Genomic DNA, 19429 nt, shown 5'->3' with positions numbered 1-19429 from the left:
AGGGAAGTTTTTTAAATGACAAGCTAAAACATAATTAAAATACAACATATAGAAATATGTGTATGCAGCAAGTGCTGTGATTAAAGGGAAATACATAGAATTAAATGCTTATATTAAAAATATGTAAAATCAACAACCTAAGCTTTCAGTTTAAAACACTAAAGAAAGAGGAGCAAATTAAATGCAAAAACCAGCAGAAGATAAGGAATGTATAAAGATCAGAGTAGAAATCAATGAAATTAAAGCAGAAAACAACAGATAAAAATCAAAGAACCAAACACAGGTTCTTTGGAAAATTAGTAAAATCAACAAATCTAGAGCAAGACTGACAAATAAGAAAAGACAGAAGACACAAACTACCAATATCAGGGATGAAAGAAGGGGCATCACGACTGATAACACAGGCATCCAAAAAACAAGAAGGAAATTCTAGAAAACAGATAACCTGATTAATACTATATCTATTTTTAAAAAAAGAAATTTATAGGGAAAAAAAAATCTTCCTAAAAGAAAACTTTACACCCAGGAAGTTCCACTTGTACACTCTACCAAACATTTAAGGATGAAATAGTAGCAATTCTACACAATCTTTTCCAGAAAATAAAAGGAAACACTTTCTAATTCAATCTATAAGGCCAGCATCATCCAAAACAAGATAAAGACATTTCAAAAAAATGAAATCATACTCCAATATTCCTCATAAACATAGATGCAAATACGATCAACAAAATTAGTAAATCAAATCAAGCAATATATATATTGTGTTCATTCTATGAATTCAAGGCTGATTCAATTCTCAAATATGAATCACTGCAGTTTACCATCTTAAGTAAAAATATATGATCATCTCAGTAGATACCAAAAAGCAATCAACCAAATTCAATATCCATCCTTGATAAAAATGAACAAACAAAACTTTTAGCAAACCAGAAATAGAAGGAGACTTCCTTAATTTAATGAAAAATATATGAAAAACTGGCAGTTAACATAATACAAAATAATGAGAGACTGAATTTTTTCTCCCTAAAGTCAGAAAAAAAAGACAAATATCTTCCCTTACCAATCTTATTCCTTGTTTTATTGGAAGCCCTAGCAAGTGCAATAAGACAGGAAAAAGAGATAAAAGGCATACAGATTGAAAAGGAGAAATAAAATTGCCTCGCTTTATAGATGACACAGATACCTATGGAGAAAACCTCAAAGAATCTAAAAAAAAAAAAATCCTAGTACTATTAGGTGAGTTTAGCAAGGTTGCAGGGTAAATGCCAATAAACAAAAGTGAATCTAATATCTTTATGGCATCAATCAACAACTGAAATTTTAAAAAGAAAATCCCATTTGAAATAGCATCAAAAATATTTAAAGGGCTTCCCTGGTGGCGCAGTGGTTGAGAGTCCACCTGCCGACTCAGGGGACACGGGTTCGTGCCCCGGTCCGGGAAGATCCCACATGCCGCGGAGCGGCTGAGCCCGTGAGCCATGGCCGCTGAGCCTGCGCGTCCGGAGCCTGTGCTCCGCAACGGGAGAGGCCACAACAGTAAGAGGCCTGCGTACCGCAAAAAAAAAAAAATTTACATATAAATTAACCAAATACATATAAGTTCTATGCATTAGTCCAGTTCTCCAGAGTAACAGACCAGTTGTGTGTGTGTGTGTGTGTGTGTGTGTGTGTGTGTGTGTGTGTGTGTGTGTGTGTATGGAAGGCAATCTGCTTCAGTCAAAGTCTAATGATTTAAATGTTAATATCATCTAAAAAATACCTTCACAGTGAAAGACAGACTGGTGTTGATTATGTACCTGTATACCATGGCACAGCCAAGTTTACATAAAATTAGCCATCACATTTCTATATTGAGGACTACAAAACACTAATAAAATATATTAAAGAAGATTTAAATAAATGGAGAAATATACCATGCAAGTGGCTTGATAGACTCAACAGATATAAGACAATAGATATAACTTCTAACAAAATTAATCTACAAATTGAATGCAATCGTAATCAAAAACACAGCAAACATTTTGGTAGATTTTGCCAAGCTGATTCTAAAATTCACGTGGAAAGACAAAGGAACTACACTAACCAAACAATCCTGAAAAAGAACAAGGTTAGAAGATTCACACTCCCCATTTCAAGACTTACTATAAAGCTAAAGCAATTATGACAGTGTGGTATTGGTGAAAGAACAGACATATGTTAGTGGAGTAGAATAGAAAGTCTAGAAATAGACCAAGATGAATACAATCAATAGATTTTTGCAAAGGCAAATTAATAAAAAGGGATAGTCTTTTCAACAATTATTGCTGGAACTGCTGGACATCCTTATTTTTAAAAAATGAATCTCCACCTACAACTAATATCTTATTCAAAAATTAACTCGTAATAGATCATAGATGTAAATGGAAACTGTCAGACTAAAATTTCTCGAAAAAAACATGAAAAATAAAATGCTATCTGTAAGATTTTGGGTTTGGTAATAAGTATTTTTTATGACACCAGAAGTAACATACATAAAAGGAAAAATAAAACTTGCTTATTAGGACCTCATCAAAATTTAAAACTTAACTTTTGCAAAGGATACTGTTAATGAAAAGACAAGCTACAGACTGAAAGAAAATATTTGCAAATCACATAGTGGATTAAACATTTGTATGTATAATATATTAAGACCTTTTAAAATTCAATAATAGAGATATGGGGATATATGTATGGCTGATTCACTTTGTTACAAAGCAGAAACTAACACACCATTGTAAAGCAATTATACTCCAATAAAGATGTTAAAAAAAAAGCCCTCAATAATAAGGGGAAAACGCCACGATAACAAATCATTATTTTAAAAAGATGTAAAAGATATAAACAGACATTTCATCAAAGTATATATACAGGTGGTAAATAAGCATAGAAAAAGAGTCTCAACAACCTTAGGCATTAGGAAAAGAAATTTAAACTACAATGAGGTATTACTATATACCTATTAAAACGGCTAAAATTAAAACAAATGAACAAATCCTGACCGATCAAAATCTGCTGAAGATGTGAAGCAATAAGAACTCTCATTCATTGAGGGTGGGAATTCAAAATGATATAGCCAGTTTGGAAAATGGTTTGGCAGGTTCTCATAAAGTTAAACATATATTTACCATATGACCCCATAAGCATTAGACTAAATAAATAGACTATTACTAAGGAAATAAAAGATTTGAATGACTCTATTAATCAACCTGATCTAATTGACATTTATGGAACTCTCCACCCAATCATTTAAAAATAAATCATACATTGGACCATAAAACTAGTCACAGTAAATTTAAAGTGCTCATATCACAAAGATTACATTTCATGACTACAATACAGTTAACTTAAAAATTATAGAAAAACTAAGTAGCCCTATATATACTAGGGAAATTGCACTTGTAACTTAACAACTCCCCACAAAGACTACTGTAGGACAAACTGCTTTACTGATAATTTTACTGAACTTATAAAAAAGAAACAATATCAACCCTGCCAGAACAATTTTACAATGAGAGGAAGAAATACATCACACCTCATTCTTTGAGTCCAGAATTACCCTGAAATCAAAACTAGACCAACATTATTAGAGAAAAAAAGCTACATAAAAATCAACATTAAAACTTTAACAATATATTACAGTCAAATCTAGAAATATATAAAAAGGAAAATAAATCATATGTAAGTAGGTCAGAATCAGGGCTTTTGCATTTGAAAACCAACCAATGTAGTGCACAATTATAAGATAATAAAGTAGAAAAAATTATGTCAATAACTGAAGAAAAAGCTAATAGACTGGATGAGCCTCAGAATCTGAATATAAACTCTGCACATAAAATTCTTGATTAATTACTAAATAGCAGGCTCAGGTAAGAGCTGGGAGGCTTGACAAAAGAGGAAAAAGAAAAACGAAGAAAGATAAAGAGAGAAGAAGGAAGAAGAGCAGGAGAGAAGAGGAGGAGGACAAAGAGGCAGTAACAGCAACTGGAAGCTGAAAAAAAGTATCAGCTGCTGAACACTGCAGGAGAAATAGATTTCAAAATTTGATTCCAAACAAGTTAATTTATAAGGACCTTTTCCTCTTTTTTTTTGGAAGAACAAAATCATCATCATCATCACTGAAAGAAAGAAGGAGTTTCTAAATTATTAAAGTATATTACTTACGATGTCTACTTTTCCACCAAAAACTATTAGGCAAGCAACAAAACAAGAATAAACGCAAGAAACTGTGACCCCTATTCATGAAATAATCATTTAATAGAATCTGACTCTGAATGGCCACAGATGCTAGACATACCAGGCAAATAATTCAAGGAAGTTATTATAAATATGTTCAAAGAATTAAAGGGAGACATTCAAAACTTAAAGGAAAATATACTTCAATCTATGAACAGATATAGAATCTTAGCAGAGAAATAGAAACTATAAAAAAGAATGAAATGGAAATTCTGTGTCTGAAAAGTACAACTGAAATTTACTAAATGGGGTCAACACCAGTTGAAGAAGAAAGAATCAGTGAATTTGAAAATAGATCAATGGAATGAATAAAATTTGAACAACAGAGACAAAAAAAATGTAGAAAATAAACAAAGGCTCAGAGACTCTGGGGTAACATCAAATGATTCAATGTACATTTCACTTGGAGTACCAGGAGAGTAGAGACAAAAAGTGAAAGAAAAACATTTCAAGAAATACGGGCTATAATAATCTTCACAAACTTAGTATAAAGGAAAAAAAGAAAAAAGTAATATTAACTTACATATCCAGGAAGTTTAACAAACTCCCAGTGGGATAAACACAAAGAAAATCACACTCAGGTACTTCACAGTCAACTTCTGAAAGCTACAGATAAAGAGAAAACCCTGGAAGCAGGGGGAAAATTGATACATTACATGGATGTTGACAGTGATGCAATCAATGATGGGCTTTATATCACAAACAGTGGATGCCAGAAGACAACAGAATGGCATGTCCAAAGTACAAAAGGAAAAACAATTCAGCTAAGACCTAATCTATATCCAGTGAAACTACTCTTCCAAAATGAAGTTGAAATACACTTTTTTAAAAATGAGTTGGCAGCAGATCTTTACTAAAATAAATACTAAAGGAAGTCTGGAGGATTGAAGAGAAATGAGACCAAATAGCAACTTGGATATATAGGAAGAAAAGTAAACTGTACATATACGTATAGTTATGTATACATCTATCTCTGTGTATGCATATACACATATACATGTATACATGCGTATATATGTATGTATATATATAAATTTTCTTTTAATTCTTTAAAAACATTATGTTGAGTATAAATAGAAGTGAAAAAGAGTGTTCACACTGCATGATCCCATTTATATGACATTCTAGAAGAAACAAAACTAATCTTTAGTGACAGAAAACAGATCATTAGTTGTCTAGGGCTGGGGATGAAAGGCAGGAATTGACTGCAAAGGGTCTTAAGGGAAGTTTTTGGTGTGATGGGAATTTTCTATATCTTCATTGTGATGCTGAGCACACAGATGCATATACTTATCAAAATTCTTCATACTGTACTCTCAGCATGGGTACATTTTACTGTATATAAATTATACCTTATTAAATTTGATTAAGAAATACATAAAGCAAAAACTACTGATTTGACAAAACATGAAGGATTTCTGTGCAATGAAGAATACTATAAGAAAAGTTATATATACTACCAAATGTAAAATAGATAGCTAGTAGGAAGCAGCCGCATAGCACAGGGAGATCAGCTCAGTGCTTTGTGACCACCTAGGGGGGTGGGATAGGGAGGGTGGGAGGGAGACGCAAGAGGGAGGAGATGTGGAGATATATGTATACATATGGCTGATGCACTTTGGTATACAGCAGAAACTAACACAAAAGTGTAAAGCAATTATAGTCCAAAAAAGATGTAAAAAATTTTTTTAATTAAAGAAAAAAGATATTAGAGACTAGGAGAGATGCTTGTAAACTATTAATTGAGAATATACAAGGAACTGCTAAAAATTAACCAGGGAAAGACAAGAAACCCAAAAGAAGGAATGAACTAAGGCTGCATACATGAAAAAGAGGCTCATCTTCACTACTAAGGTAATACAAATTTCAAAATACCAGTTTTCAAAGTGACAAAAATCAGGAAGTTGGATAGTAGAAATTTTAGAAAGTATAAGGGTGAAATTAAGCTGCCAGGTTTTGCTGTTAGGCCTGTAAATTGTTTCAGGAAAGCAATCAGGAAGTACTTAGTAAAATTACATGTACATGTGACCTACAAAATCCTCTTCTGGTAATACTAAGTGTCAATCATAGGAGATAAGATGAATAAAATGTGGTATATGCATGAGATGAAAGTCAAGGTAACAATCAAAAGAATAAATTTAGATGCACAGTAGAATTAATAAATCACAAGAAAAAATAGTGTTGAGTAGAAAACCTATTAAACAGAATACTCCTTTCTCAAGTGATAGCCTAAACTATGAAGACAACAGTAGTATTCTAAGCATGTGCTTTGGATTACTGTCTTTCTACATATCAAAATGGATACAGCATTCTTTGGGGAACATCAAAGGATCATTTCATCACCTATTCCTCTCTAAAGAGAATATATTTATTTATCATGGTATGTGACATACTGCCAAGACTCATCTCATTTTACATTGAAAAATATGCCAAGAATCATGATTTAGTTTAGATGAACCTTATGAAGTAACAGTATCCCTCATTTCACAACAATTATTTGGTGACTGGGAGTAAGTGTATCTTATGTTGTCTAAGAATAATCTACAAGTCCACTGGAGACGTATTTTCTACCTCAGCTTGTACCCACTTTTACTCTATTACAAAAATATTTGATATCTTTATTTCCATGTGCAATTTTTTTCAGGTAAAATTCTATTAATAATAGTTTTATTAAAGTATGTCATCATGAAGTTCTTTCTCTAGTGGAAGAGATAAGACATACAAGAATAACTATAAGAAAAGCAATGTGTCATAAATGATACCCCTTCCTTTAAGGAATGAAGAAATTATTAAAGAAGAGGATCAGAGAAGTTTGTGGAAGAAGTATCATTTAAGTTGGACCTTGATGTAATGGAGAATTCACATATTCTGAGATGGAGGAGCAAGATATTCCAAGTAAAGAGAACAAAGGGAGGTAAGAAAATAAAGAGTATGTAATGCAACTGCAAGTATTTCAGTTCACACAATATACTTTACCATATGGGGAGCCATATGAAATAAGACAGCAAAATTAAGTCAAAAGGCAGATCACAGATAAAGAATTTGAACTTTAGTACATACAATTTGGGTAAAAGGTCCTGGTATATCAGAAACAAGTTAGGGATATTAATCAGTTCCACAGGAAGAGCTTGTAGAAGAAATGAAATATGGGTTAGAAAGTTATGACAATTGTCCTACCAAGAGATAAAGAGAGCTTGAATTAGGGAAGATGCTATGCAAATAGAGACAAGAGGAACAATGTACATAGAAATTTTTTTCTAGGAAATGGAAAGCCATTGGGTAAGGGAGATAAGAAGTAAGTTAAAATGACTTTTTTTCCTAGTGTAAGTGACTGGTAGTACACTTAGTTCATTACTAGGAAGAAAAAAAGGTGGAAGACCAGGTGTGAAATAATAGTAAATATAAATATTTGTGTGTGTGTGTATATATATATATACACACACACACATATATATATATATTTGCCCCTGGTTCCTGCTACTATTTAGTCTTTTACCCCAGTTTCTAACACAGAGCTCCCAAAACACTTATAATTTCCTGAGTGATGGAAACACCTTTTGTTCTAATGAGGTGACTCCTGATGGGCACCTGGATGGGGGCTGGTCATGAGAAAGCAAGTCATGATTAGAAGCTAGGAACTTTCAACCCCATCCCACCCCCATTCGCTAGAGAAGGCAGAGGGGTTGGAAATTGAGTTAATAATTGATCATGCCCACATGATAAAGCCTCCATATAAATCCCAAAAGTACAGGGTTCACAGAGCTTCTAGGTTGGTGAATACATACACATGCCAGGAGGATGGCACACCCAACTCCACAGAGACAGAAGCTCTTGCACGTGGGACTCTTCTAGGCTCAACTTATGTATCTCTTCATCTGGCTGTTCATTTGTATTCTTTAAAATATCCTTTATAATAAATTGGGAAGAGTAACTAAACTGTTTTCTTGGGTTCTATCAGCCACTCCAGTACATTATCGAACATGAGGAGGGTATCATGGGAACCTCTAATTTGTAGTCAAGTTGCGGGTAGCCTGGGGACCTACGACTTGCACTTGACTTCTGAAGTGAGCAGAAGTCTTGTGGAACTGAGCCCTTAATCTGTGGAATTTTTACTAACTTTGGTTAGTGTCAGAATTTAACTGAATTGCATCAACATCTGACATGTTGGAGAACTGGTTACTGTGGGGAAAAAAACACACACACACATCTGATGGCCAGAGCAGTAGTAGAGTTGTGAGGAAATACAGGACATTTTCCTTTCTGGGCATTGGGTTTAGCAGAAGATAAGAAAATGTACTCTGGACTTAATGAGTTTTAAGTGCCTAAGGCAACTTTAACAGGAAATGTTCAAAGGGTGATTGTATTAGTTAAGGTAATGGAAGCTGCTGTAATAGAAAAACCTTGACATTTAATGGCTTCACACAATAAATATTTATTTCTTGCTCGCCTAGTCTAGTAAGGGTGTAGGAGAGGGTAGGGAGTCTGTTTCACAGATATTCAGCAACTTTGGCTTAACAGTTTCTACGTCTTTAACAAAGGGCTTCCACTGCTTCTCTGGGTAATGGAAGGCATATTGTTAAATTAAAGTAGAATTCATCAGAAATGATGCACCATGCTGTTTATTGCTACATTGTTTATAATATCAAAGTTAGCAACCAAATGTTCTTCCAGTTTACTGTAATGAAAATGGATTGTTTTCAGAATCAGAACAAATGAAATAATTGTTTTGAGATACACCAATACATCTCTCTCTCTCTCACACACACACACACACGAACACACACACTCACACATACATACACACGTAAATTCTCACTTACACTCAGAGGGCAGACCACTGGAGAAAGGCAATGAAAGAATGGTCCGTTAGCTGCATTTGAGACAGTAAGCATGCCTAGTCCTCTTATTGATTTAGAAGAAGTGAAAGAAATGGCTTTTACTAGGAAAAAAAAAAAAACTCACTGAATAGGATATAGCTTCTTAAGGAAAACTCAACTACTAACCCAGCCTTTAAGTGCATTAGGTAGTGTAAGTCCATTTATGTCTTAGACCATAAGACATATACATGAAATACCTAGAATAGGCAAATTCCTAACAATGCAAAGTAGATTAGAGATTACCAGGGTCTGGGCAGAATGAGGAGTTATTGCTTAATGGGTACTGAGTTTCTCTTTGGAGCAATGAAAAAATTTTGGAAATAGACAGTGGTGATGGTTGTACAATATTGTGAATGTAATTAAAGCCACAAAATTGTACACTTAAAAATGGAAAATTTTATGTTATATATATATGTCACCACAATTTAAAAAAATGTTTTAAAATGAGTGTATAGAAGTTGGCTTATAACTACTGACTGCTATTTTAAAGTTAATTAATTTATACTTACCTAATTGATGAACTCGCTTCTTTTCTACCTGATTCTAAAGCACCCTAGAATGGTTCTGACAGTATGTATTTTAAGCACTTCATTTCTTTTTTTTAACTCATAAAATGATTTTATTACTTTTTTACATTTTAAACCTCATATTTATAACAGCATATTCTTTAAAAAAATCAAGTGGTTTTTAACAGGTTTATGAGATAAAACACAAGCCTCCTGCTGTTCCTGCCCTATTCCTGATTCTTACTCCCGTGAGGACACTATTTTAATAATTTTAGTGATGCTTCTTTTATATCTTCCATATTTTTATTTTAGCCCTTATTTCTGAGAGTTCAATTAAGTTTTAATTTTATTTCCTCAAATTTTAGAACAAGCTTAACAACAATAATAAATATGTTCTACTTGATAATAAAATAGAACAATTTTGTTTGCTATTGCTCTGAACACTCACACCCACATACCCACAAACACACAAACTCATGTTAATTTCACAAATATATTAATTTTACTAGGTTGTTACAGAAATTAGACTATATATATTATATAGCAATGAGATTTTATATGTGTATGCATGTGTATGTACACATTTAACTCAATGCCCAGCACAGAATAAGTACTTCATACTGCGTAGTGGTATGACATAAACTATAGATAGAGCTCTGTTTAGACCTACATTAATTTCAAAAAGTAGTGTGCAGAATTAGTTGTGCTTTAAATAGTGTGTTTTAAGTAGTTTATTTTAGATTATATCAATCTCCTAAGTCCTCTCTTACAAAATTCTTTAGGTTAATGGCTATTATGATGAAAGTGTCAATCTCTTCATTATAAATTCAACTATTGAAAAATACTTTTAAGAGTTAAGATTTGAAACAGTTTTTTTTTCAATAAAACCATTAACTTGAAACTTTATCTAGAATTCTCTACATTCCATTAGTAACATAAGGTGGCAAATCACACAAAACTAATATTAGAGAGTCCCATTACAAACGAAGCCTATGCATTCTTCATCTTTATCCCTCCATCGTACTACAGAATGAGAAATATGCTTCAGGGTAAAGTTTCCAAATGCAAAAAAAAAAGATTCAGTTCTGATTACATTAAGGGAGAGAAGATAGGATAGCATTTTACTGATGATAAAGAAAGTTGTCAATAACAACTGAGTCACAAAGGACATTCAGCTCAAATTTTATCAAAGATCCAATGAAATTAGAACACTGTTCTCTAGGCATTCTGTTTAACCAAGTTTTTCCATATTTCAATTTAGTTATAGAAAATATCTGCACTACATTTTCCGAACATTCTATTTCCTGATAGAGCATCTTTTCAGTAATGCCCACTATTGGTCATTTGGCTGCCATTCTTTATTGACACTTGAAGGCAGCTGTGAGTTTAGTAGCCAACTTTAGTTAATTAGAAAAAGATTTGAGGGACTTCCCTTGTGGCACAGTGGCTAAGACTCTGCACTCCCAATGCAGGGGGCCCAGGTTCGATCCCTGGTCAGGGAACCAGATCCCACATGCATGCCGCAACTAAGAGTTCACATGCCACAACTAAGGAGCCCACCTGTCACAACTAAAGAGCCCACGTGCCGCAACTAAGGAGCTGGCGAGCCACAACTAAGGAGCCCGCCAGCCACAACTAAGACCCAGTGCAACCAAATATATAAATAAATATATATTTTTTTTGAAAAAGGAAGAAAAAGATTTGAAATTTTTCAAACTGTTCCTGGCTTCCAATGCATACCGTATTAATCTGTTCAGGCCACTGTAACAAAAAACCATAGACTTAGTTGCTTAAGCAACAGAATTTCTCACAGTTCTGGAGGCTGTAAAGTCCAAGATCAAAGTGCTGGCAAATCTGGTTCCTGGTGAGAGCTTTCTTCCTGGCTTGCAGTGTGTCCTAGCTCGCTGTGTCCTCACATAGAGCTCTAGTCTCTTCCTCTTCTTATAATAATTATACTGATAATCCTTATACCTCTAATACTAATCCCACTATGGGGGCTCCACTCTCATGACTTCATCTAAACTTAATAAGCTCCCAAAGGCCCCACCTTTAACACTATCACACTAGAAGTTAAGGTTTCAACAAATGAATTTTGGGGGAACACAAATATTCAGTCCGCAACATATACTTTGCAATTATATTTAATTTGAAGTCAACACAGAACCTTAAACATACTTCTAAGTATCTTCTCATTATAAAAACTGTCTCTCTTCATAATTTTATTGAATATTTTAGAATGTTCTCATATATTGGTGTGCATCAGACTCACCTGTGGGAGCCTGCACACCATAAAAATGAGATCCAACCCAAACATAAAAATATAGGCACAAATTAATGAAAACATTAACTTGGGTTTTCTATAGATGAAAACTCCTGGCATAAAAATATCTCTTCCTATATAAATAATCTAAAGAGGATACTGGGAAGCTAAAAAAACACCTCTTTAAATCAAACTCCTTTGCAAATTCGTAAGTAATTCCTGATTATTATATATCCTTGATCCCTTTTGGAAATCTAATGCAATCTTCAAGTCATATTCATCAAATATTAATGGCTTACTATAATCACACACTTGTTTATAAAAATCAGGAATATGTAATTTTGGGAATAGGTTTCATCAACAGGATGAGACAGTGCTCTCAGAAAAGTAATGATGATTAAATATCCACAGAGTTTTTTATAACATTCTGTTTTATGTGTTCCTATGCAGCCTCATGCTGTTTGCTGCCACATTTCAGAAATACCAAAGAGCAAGGTAAGGTTTGGAGAAGGACAATAATAATAATAAACCATAGAACAGATTTATAAGTGAAAAAGATACCAAAGGTCAGAACTCCTCATTCCGAAAGACTGAGGTTGAAATAACTGAAATTACTGTAAACAAAGAAGACATGGATAAAGTGAACATGGGTATTTACTGAATTCTGGATGCATAGAATGTAAATCTAGAAAACAGTATACTCTTTGAAAGCACATTACTGCTTCACAGATGAGGCAAAGCAAGCAAAATAGCTTCTAGGAAAATTTAGGTGAATTTGCATATTCTAGATCAGCATCAAATGATGAAGGAAAGTTAAAAGTTATTTAGGTCAAATCCCTATTCTATGACATTTGACATCATGCAAAATAATCATGCTTCCTCAGAGGCAGCACTTTAAAAGTAAAAAAAAAAACATCATGAATGAACTACCTGTATGTCTTACATTAGAAATAATTTAGATAATTTGTAATATTATAAGTGATTCAATATAGTTCAGATATAAAAATACATAAAATGCAAACATATCTCATATATATGATATACATATATCTCAGAAAACCACTCTTGATCAAATTTCATTAGAACAGGTAATTAGCATCCCTCATTAGATGAAGAGTACAGATGGAATATGGTCACAGAAGCCAAAATACCTGTTACCTATGTTAGTTGTTCCCTGTTTTTTTCAGGAAGATTGGACTTATGCCCTAGGAGAGTATCTATAATTTTCTATCAGACCCTGGTGGTCATGCATTAACAGACCAAGCATAACTTGGTCCATTAATCCTGAGTAGAGTAAAAGTATGGAGTATTCTGTGATCACACAACATGTCTTGATGCCTTATTGGTATTCATAGCTTCTCTCAAGTGTGTGGTAGACTGGAGATGGTCAGTCCTTATTATTCAAACCTGGATCACTGGCAGCTTTCCTCTCATTCATCTTCTGGGAAAACCCTGTGTCACAGTTAGAATAAATGGTAATGTGCTCAGTTCTGTAGCTTATCCCAAGACCTGAGAATTCTGAATGGCATTTGGCCCAATCCCAGAAATTTTATTCCATATTGATTTTGCCTTTCCTGAGCTTTTTTTCATTTCAAAATCTGTACCAAAAATAATCACCTTAAGATCAAGCACTGAAATCAATGCCAATGTCCCTGGACTCTCTTTTTGAATCAGCTTCTTTGAGTGTTTCGTGTCTTTTCAAAACATTGACTGATTAAAATTTTTATGCTTTACTTTGAGACCATTTTCTCATTTTAACTCCTTTGAGTTGCTGTGATTTTATAAATAGTGTCCTTATTATGATCTGCTTCTGGCCTTCCTCACAGACTTCAGCGAGAGTCCTGGAGTCCTGGAGCCTATTTTTGTGCTCTCCTGAGGAGGCTTGTTCCCTAGCTCTCCCTCATTGTGAGTTTGTTCCAGGCTGTTGGCTGCCTAATGCTTTGATGTCTCTCTCCACTACCTAACTCTTGCCTTTCAACAACTGAGCTTCGGTTTCTTGTTTACTGCCATCCTTGTCACAGCTCTTGGCTTACTACTCTGTGTGTCAGTTGAATCCTTGGCAACTTCCTGTGTCATTTCTTGTCCCTCCTTCTCCACAAATTGCTTTTCACCAGTTTGGCTTTCCAAAGACAGCCTGTCAGCAATTCAAAGTGTGGATTTTATCTCTGGTCTCCTAGACAGTGCTCATTTTAATTATTAGTAAGAGGCAGAAGGCTGACACATAAAGGTAAGTAACCACCTACGCTGTCACTAAAAAGGCACAAGGATTAAGTCCTGTTCAGGGTGCCTGAAATCCCAGATGAGAGATTCATTTCTCTGATTTTAAAAATTTTGATTTTACTTTTAGGAGAGCTTGATCAAATTGTAAATACTCTCTTCTGTTTACCTTCAGGCTTTTCTACATATACTGCTGTGGCATTTGCTGTATTATATATTCTATCTCATATTGTCATAATTAATCATTATTAATACACAATATCATAATTAATTTTGTTTCTATGCACCCATGAGACTATAAGCCATTTACATAGGCATGGTGTTCCAGTCATTATATCTTAGTGTCTAGGGTAGTACATACATGGTGACAGTAGGTCTAAATACATGGTTGTTGAGTTAACAGATATAAAACATAGGTGGAGAGGTGGAAAACTTATACCACTAACTTCTAATGCATTCATTTAAAATGTAAGAAGTATCAGTTTGGGAAGTGAGTCAGTTGATGCAACAGAAAACTCAAATAACAATGGCTTAAACACAAAACGGTAAATTTTGCTCATATAATGAGAATTCCAAGGGAAGGAAATTACTGTTATTGATTTGAAAGTTCAGGTATGTCATGGCTAAAATCTCAGTAATATTCCTAACCTTTCAAGGCAGCAAGGTGGCTGCTCCAGTTCCAGTCATCGTGTGTACCTTCCAGGAGCAAGGAAGAAAGAAAGGGCCAGAAGGAAGACAAGATACCATCAACAGCAAGAACACAGAGACTTCCCAGAAATTTCATCAGATTCCTGTTTATATTTCATTGGACAGAATTATGGCACATTGTCTCCCATAGCAAAAAGGAGAAAGAGATAATGGGGGGCTTGTGGTCTTTTTTTTTCTCTTGACACCACAAGTAAAAAGAAGAAGAGAATGAATATTAAGCCACAAAAAATCACTGTCACAGAGGGGTACTGAGGCGTATATGAGTGCTGGGAAAAAGTCAATTTAAGTGAAAATGTAAAAGATTCAATGTAAATGAAAGAGAGCATATAACGTCAACTGATGGCTGCTTCACCATCTTGCCCAGTAATGGCTGACAGAAGTCAGACATTTTGATCTATAAGCTTGAAAGCCTGACTGAGGCATGAGATCTTCGTGGGAATCCTAACACAGTATCTTTCTATTCTTCATTAAGCCTCTTCATGGGCTTCATAAATAAAGTTGTCCTGAGCATTTTCTAAATATCTGGCTCTGTGGTACATTGAATAATATACCATAATACTTGCCTTCAAGCTGCCCACCTTAATCTAAACCTTGTAACAACAGAAGTGAGCACAGGATCTTGCAATTCCCCTGAAGAAGCACTTAGACTGAGTATGTGCTTGTGGGGTGAGAATTTTGTCAGGGAAGGATTGTCTTAGAGGAGAAAGTGGAGCCCGCCAAATGAAGTGCAGAAGGGTGTTACTGGCATAAAGGCATGTGCATTAGTGCATAAAGGCACAGGAAGGCAAAGGAAGTGAAAAGCATTCTGGGATTTGTAATTTTTCAGTGGAGCAAAGCACAGAATTCAGAGGGTAAAGACAATGGTAGGGAGACAAATTAGAAGAGAGTAAGCAAGAACCAAAGGCTCTTTCTGAACAATGAGACAATGAATAATTTTAAGCTGTTATGAGTTCTATGTTTTAGGAAAATTATTCTGGTGTTACTAGGGACAGTTTACTGGAGGCATGTAACACTGAAGAGAGAGAATTCAGTTAAGGAGTATTCCAATTGTTCAAATGAAAAATATGAGGGCTTAACCCAAAACAATATCAGAGGATTTGGAAAAAAAGACCGGATTCCACAAACATTAAACAAGTCCAAGAACAAACTCACCAAATGCTGTGTGTGCACATGTGTGTGGTAGGCAGTCAGGGGAATAAGTGTAGGAGTGGGGCAGAAATGAGGGTAGAAAACTAAAACAACTCCCATTTCTTCACTCATTCATGGATTCAATGATGATGATTGAGTTGATTTTCCTAGTGGCAGTGGTGTTTGGCATAATGTGCAACCTCAGTAAGACATAATAATATACACAGCTGCTCACATTAATGCCTATACATCTGACCCAAGCACATGAGGCAACTTCAACAAGAAAACAGTCACTCAGCCATTGAGAAACCCAACAATGTGCTCTTGAATCATGGTTGAACAGCCTACTTCCTAGAGCAAATCTCAAGGACCAAAGGAATATTATGAAACACTAGATTTTATTAAGCAAAGGACAAGCCTGTTCACACCATGTTTCCATGGTGAGTTACTTAGTAGCCTTCAAAACAACTTATTAGCGAAACCAGAAACATAGCCTCTGTAGCAATTAATGAATAAAATCTGGTATCTAGAATATGAGGAAAAATTCTTAAACCATAAGGAAAATGATGTAGTCTTCACAAAGCCAATCCAAGTAATTAGATATTTAAATAAGAACAGCAACGCAAAAAGGAATAGATTGTGGTCCCAGCTCCCGAGAAAACCAGCAGAAATGGTGAGGTGGAAGCATGCAACAGTGCCTAAAATTAGCATTCTATTATCCTGCCTTTATATTCTGCATGAAGGTGCCTTAAGGTTCACCAACCCAATAGTCCTTGTTACTGCTATTAGCTCAACGAAAATAATAACAAAGGATCTCTTAGTGCATTGCCTGGTTTGAAAAAAATTGTATAGAAGAATAAATTCTCAAAATAATTCTGGTTTTCGGACAAGAAGAGCATCCATGTTAAAAGATCCAGCTCTTCTTTTTCAAAAGATTGGTTTCCTGTATGTTTGTGCATTGGGAGATAATCTGACCTTAAGGACAACAAAATCAATAAATTAGCAGAAATGAGTAAGTAGGATTAAAACATATACGAAGCACAGTGTTTATAAGCTCATTTTAAGTCAAAAGGACCTCGATTGGAATCTTGGCCTTTGCACTTAACAGGCTTCTTAGCTTCTCTAAGCCTCATCAATAATATAGAAATAAAAGCACCTACTTCACAGAACTGTTGTGAGAACTAAATGCTCATGAGGCATTTAGTTAAATCTGGCAGATAATAAATCTCAAATACATATTAACATAAAAGATGAATTAACAACATTCTGCAAAGTACTGATTTGTATTTCCCTTTTACAGGAGAAGAGATTAAGGCTCTGAGAGGCTCACTGACTTATCCAAGGTCACGATGCTAATAAATTTGCAAACCAGATTCAAACACAGGTCTACTATGATAGGTTCGCTGTTCTGATTTTTTTTTATTCTATATTTTAGAAAATTTCCTTTTAACAGGCCAGGACATAATATAAATACTGTGCTAAGCTTATGGCTTCAGAATTCAATTGAAAGAGGAACCATACAGAAGAAAATGAAAGTAAAAGCAGTCTATTCCAAACAGCTCAGTGTGATAGCCCTGTAAATGATCAAGTTTAGAACATAGAACCTATGAGAAATGGTTAAAACGATCACAACAATCTAAGTTTGGAGAAGACACAGTAGGGGGAAATATAATTGCAGTTATCAAATTTACAGAAATGTAGTTTAGAATATTATACACACTTTCACTTTGCAAGGATGGTTTAATTATTCCCAAAGGACTAAATATTAAATGCAAGGAAAAATGACAGTAATAAAATAGACACCCTGCTGCCAAGTTCGAATGAGAATTTACAGGAGTGGGGGTGATTTTGGGGATGGATGAGAGGTCTATTGTGATTCAGGGATGAATTATTATGTTTACATTTTCAAGTTCCGTGGTTATAGGGGGGCTGCTGGGTTGTAAGAAAATCTTTTAAAACTTGGATTAATTTTTCCAAACAATGAATATTTCAAAATCAAAATGCAATGTCTGAATTCTCATGTTTAATTATTAAAATGCCCATGAGTTTACCAAAAAGAAACTGTTCACAGAAATTTGCCATTTAACAAGGTTATTACCACCAAAGAATTTGATTATCCTATAAAATTTTATCTCAGTATACAATTTCACATTTACCAAAGGATATATTATTGGTCCTTAACTTTAACTGAAGAAGTTTAGGGATTACTATTACCAAATTCTACTTTCAAGCTAACCACTGATTCCAGATATAAACATGGATAACGGCAAGGAAAAAATTAAATTCATATTTCTAGATAGTTACATACCATACTGGTCAGGTCAGCAGAGTATAAAAAGAAGGTCTATTACCATCTAATAGCAAAATGAGGTTTTAAAAACAGTGTCTAATATAGATAAGCAACAAGGATATACTGTACAGCACAGGGAATTACAGCCATTATCTTGTAATAACTTAAAATGGAGTATAATTTGCAAAGATATTGAATCACTATACTGTATACCTGAAACTAATATAATATTGTAAATCAATTATGCTTCAATAAAAAAAAGAATTCAATAAAACTTTTTAAAAATTAAAAAAAAATAGTGCCTAAATTTCTCATAAACATAATTAGACAATCACACCAGGGGGCGCTCTTAACACTGAAATGATGGATGACATTTTAAAACATGTGGTGGTCTTAGTTGGCCAAAGTAAAGATTTTTCTAAGCATGTATACTATAGTACTTGCAACAAGTGCTTATCTCTCTAAAATGTTTGCCGGCAATACACATTTTATTTTTCATCCAACTGATTGCATTAAGACTATCAAGTTAGTCAATCAAGTAAAACTTTTTCGACAGATAGGAAATATCTTATTTTGGAAACATTTGTTTATTTAGACTGGTATATGTCTCTTATACTTTCTGTGGTTAGGCTAATTCTGAATAATAAATAGAGTGCTTAAGAGTACATACAACTTTTTAAAACGGTTTTGTTGTCAATTTTAATTTTTACAAAATTTCTTACCAGAACTTTAACTTTCTTTCTTTCTTTCATAAAAAAGGAGGGATCCTCAACATTATCTAAAATTGACACTCACAGTGAAATTCTAATCTCAGCACCATGGGTCTTTTCCATATTTTGTCATTACCTGATAGGAACTCTGAAGCTCAGATGCTCTCCTCAGAAAGTTCAAGATTCAGATTCCTAAAAATATAATTAGAAAATTAGTGTGAGGTTTCAAGGAAACAGAAAAAGGCAAAAGGTAAGGATGGGCTATATTACCCAGAGAAAATCACCATAGACTACTTCACCAACAGTAAATATTTTTATACGAGTGACACCTGATTAAATAAACTTTAAGAAACAACTTAAAGTACAAAGGAAAGAATTGCAAAGTATTTGAAAGGAAGAGGACATAGTTACCTGTCTTTCTATAGTGATACAGAAGGAGTTTGTAAATTTTTCTCAACCCATGTATTTGAGATCACCCCCTT

The 19429-nt window shown here is 34.2% G+C and overlaps 1 protein-coding gene across 1 annotated transcript in view; it reads right to left on the bottom strand.

The window, feature by feature from the left end:
• COX7B2 (cytochrome c oxidase subunit 7B2) overlaps positions 1-19429 on the bottom strand; it is a 166297-nt gene that overhangs the window by 65871 nt on the left and 80997 nt on the right. Inside the window, exon 2 of the mRNA XM_027103045.1 lies at positions 19084-19139. The gene's annotated coding sequence lies outside the window, so the exon portion shown is untranslated. The remainder of the gene's footprint in view (positions 1-19083; positions 19140-19429) is intronic.

The sequence above is a fragment of the Aethalodelphis obliquidens genome, unplaced genomic scaffold (assembly GCF_003676395.1).
Source record: "Aethalodelphis obliquidens isolate GAN/ISIS:26980383/991018 unplaced genomic scaffold, ASM367639v1 scaffold6, whole genome shotgun sequence".
In the NCBI taxonomy this organism is placed as follows: domain Eukaryota; kingdom Metazoa; phylum Chordata; class Mammalia; order Artiodactyla; family Delphinidae; genus Aethalodelphis; species Aethalodelphis obliquidens.
The sequence above is the reverse complement of the archived record's forward strand: the minus strand, read 5'-3'. Positions and strand labels throughout refer to the sequence as shown.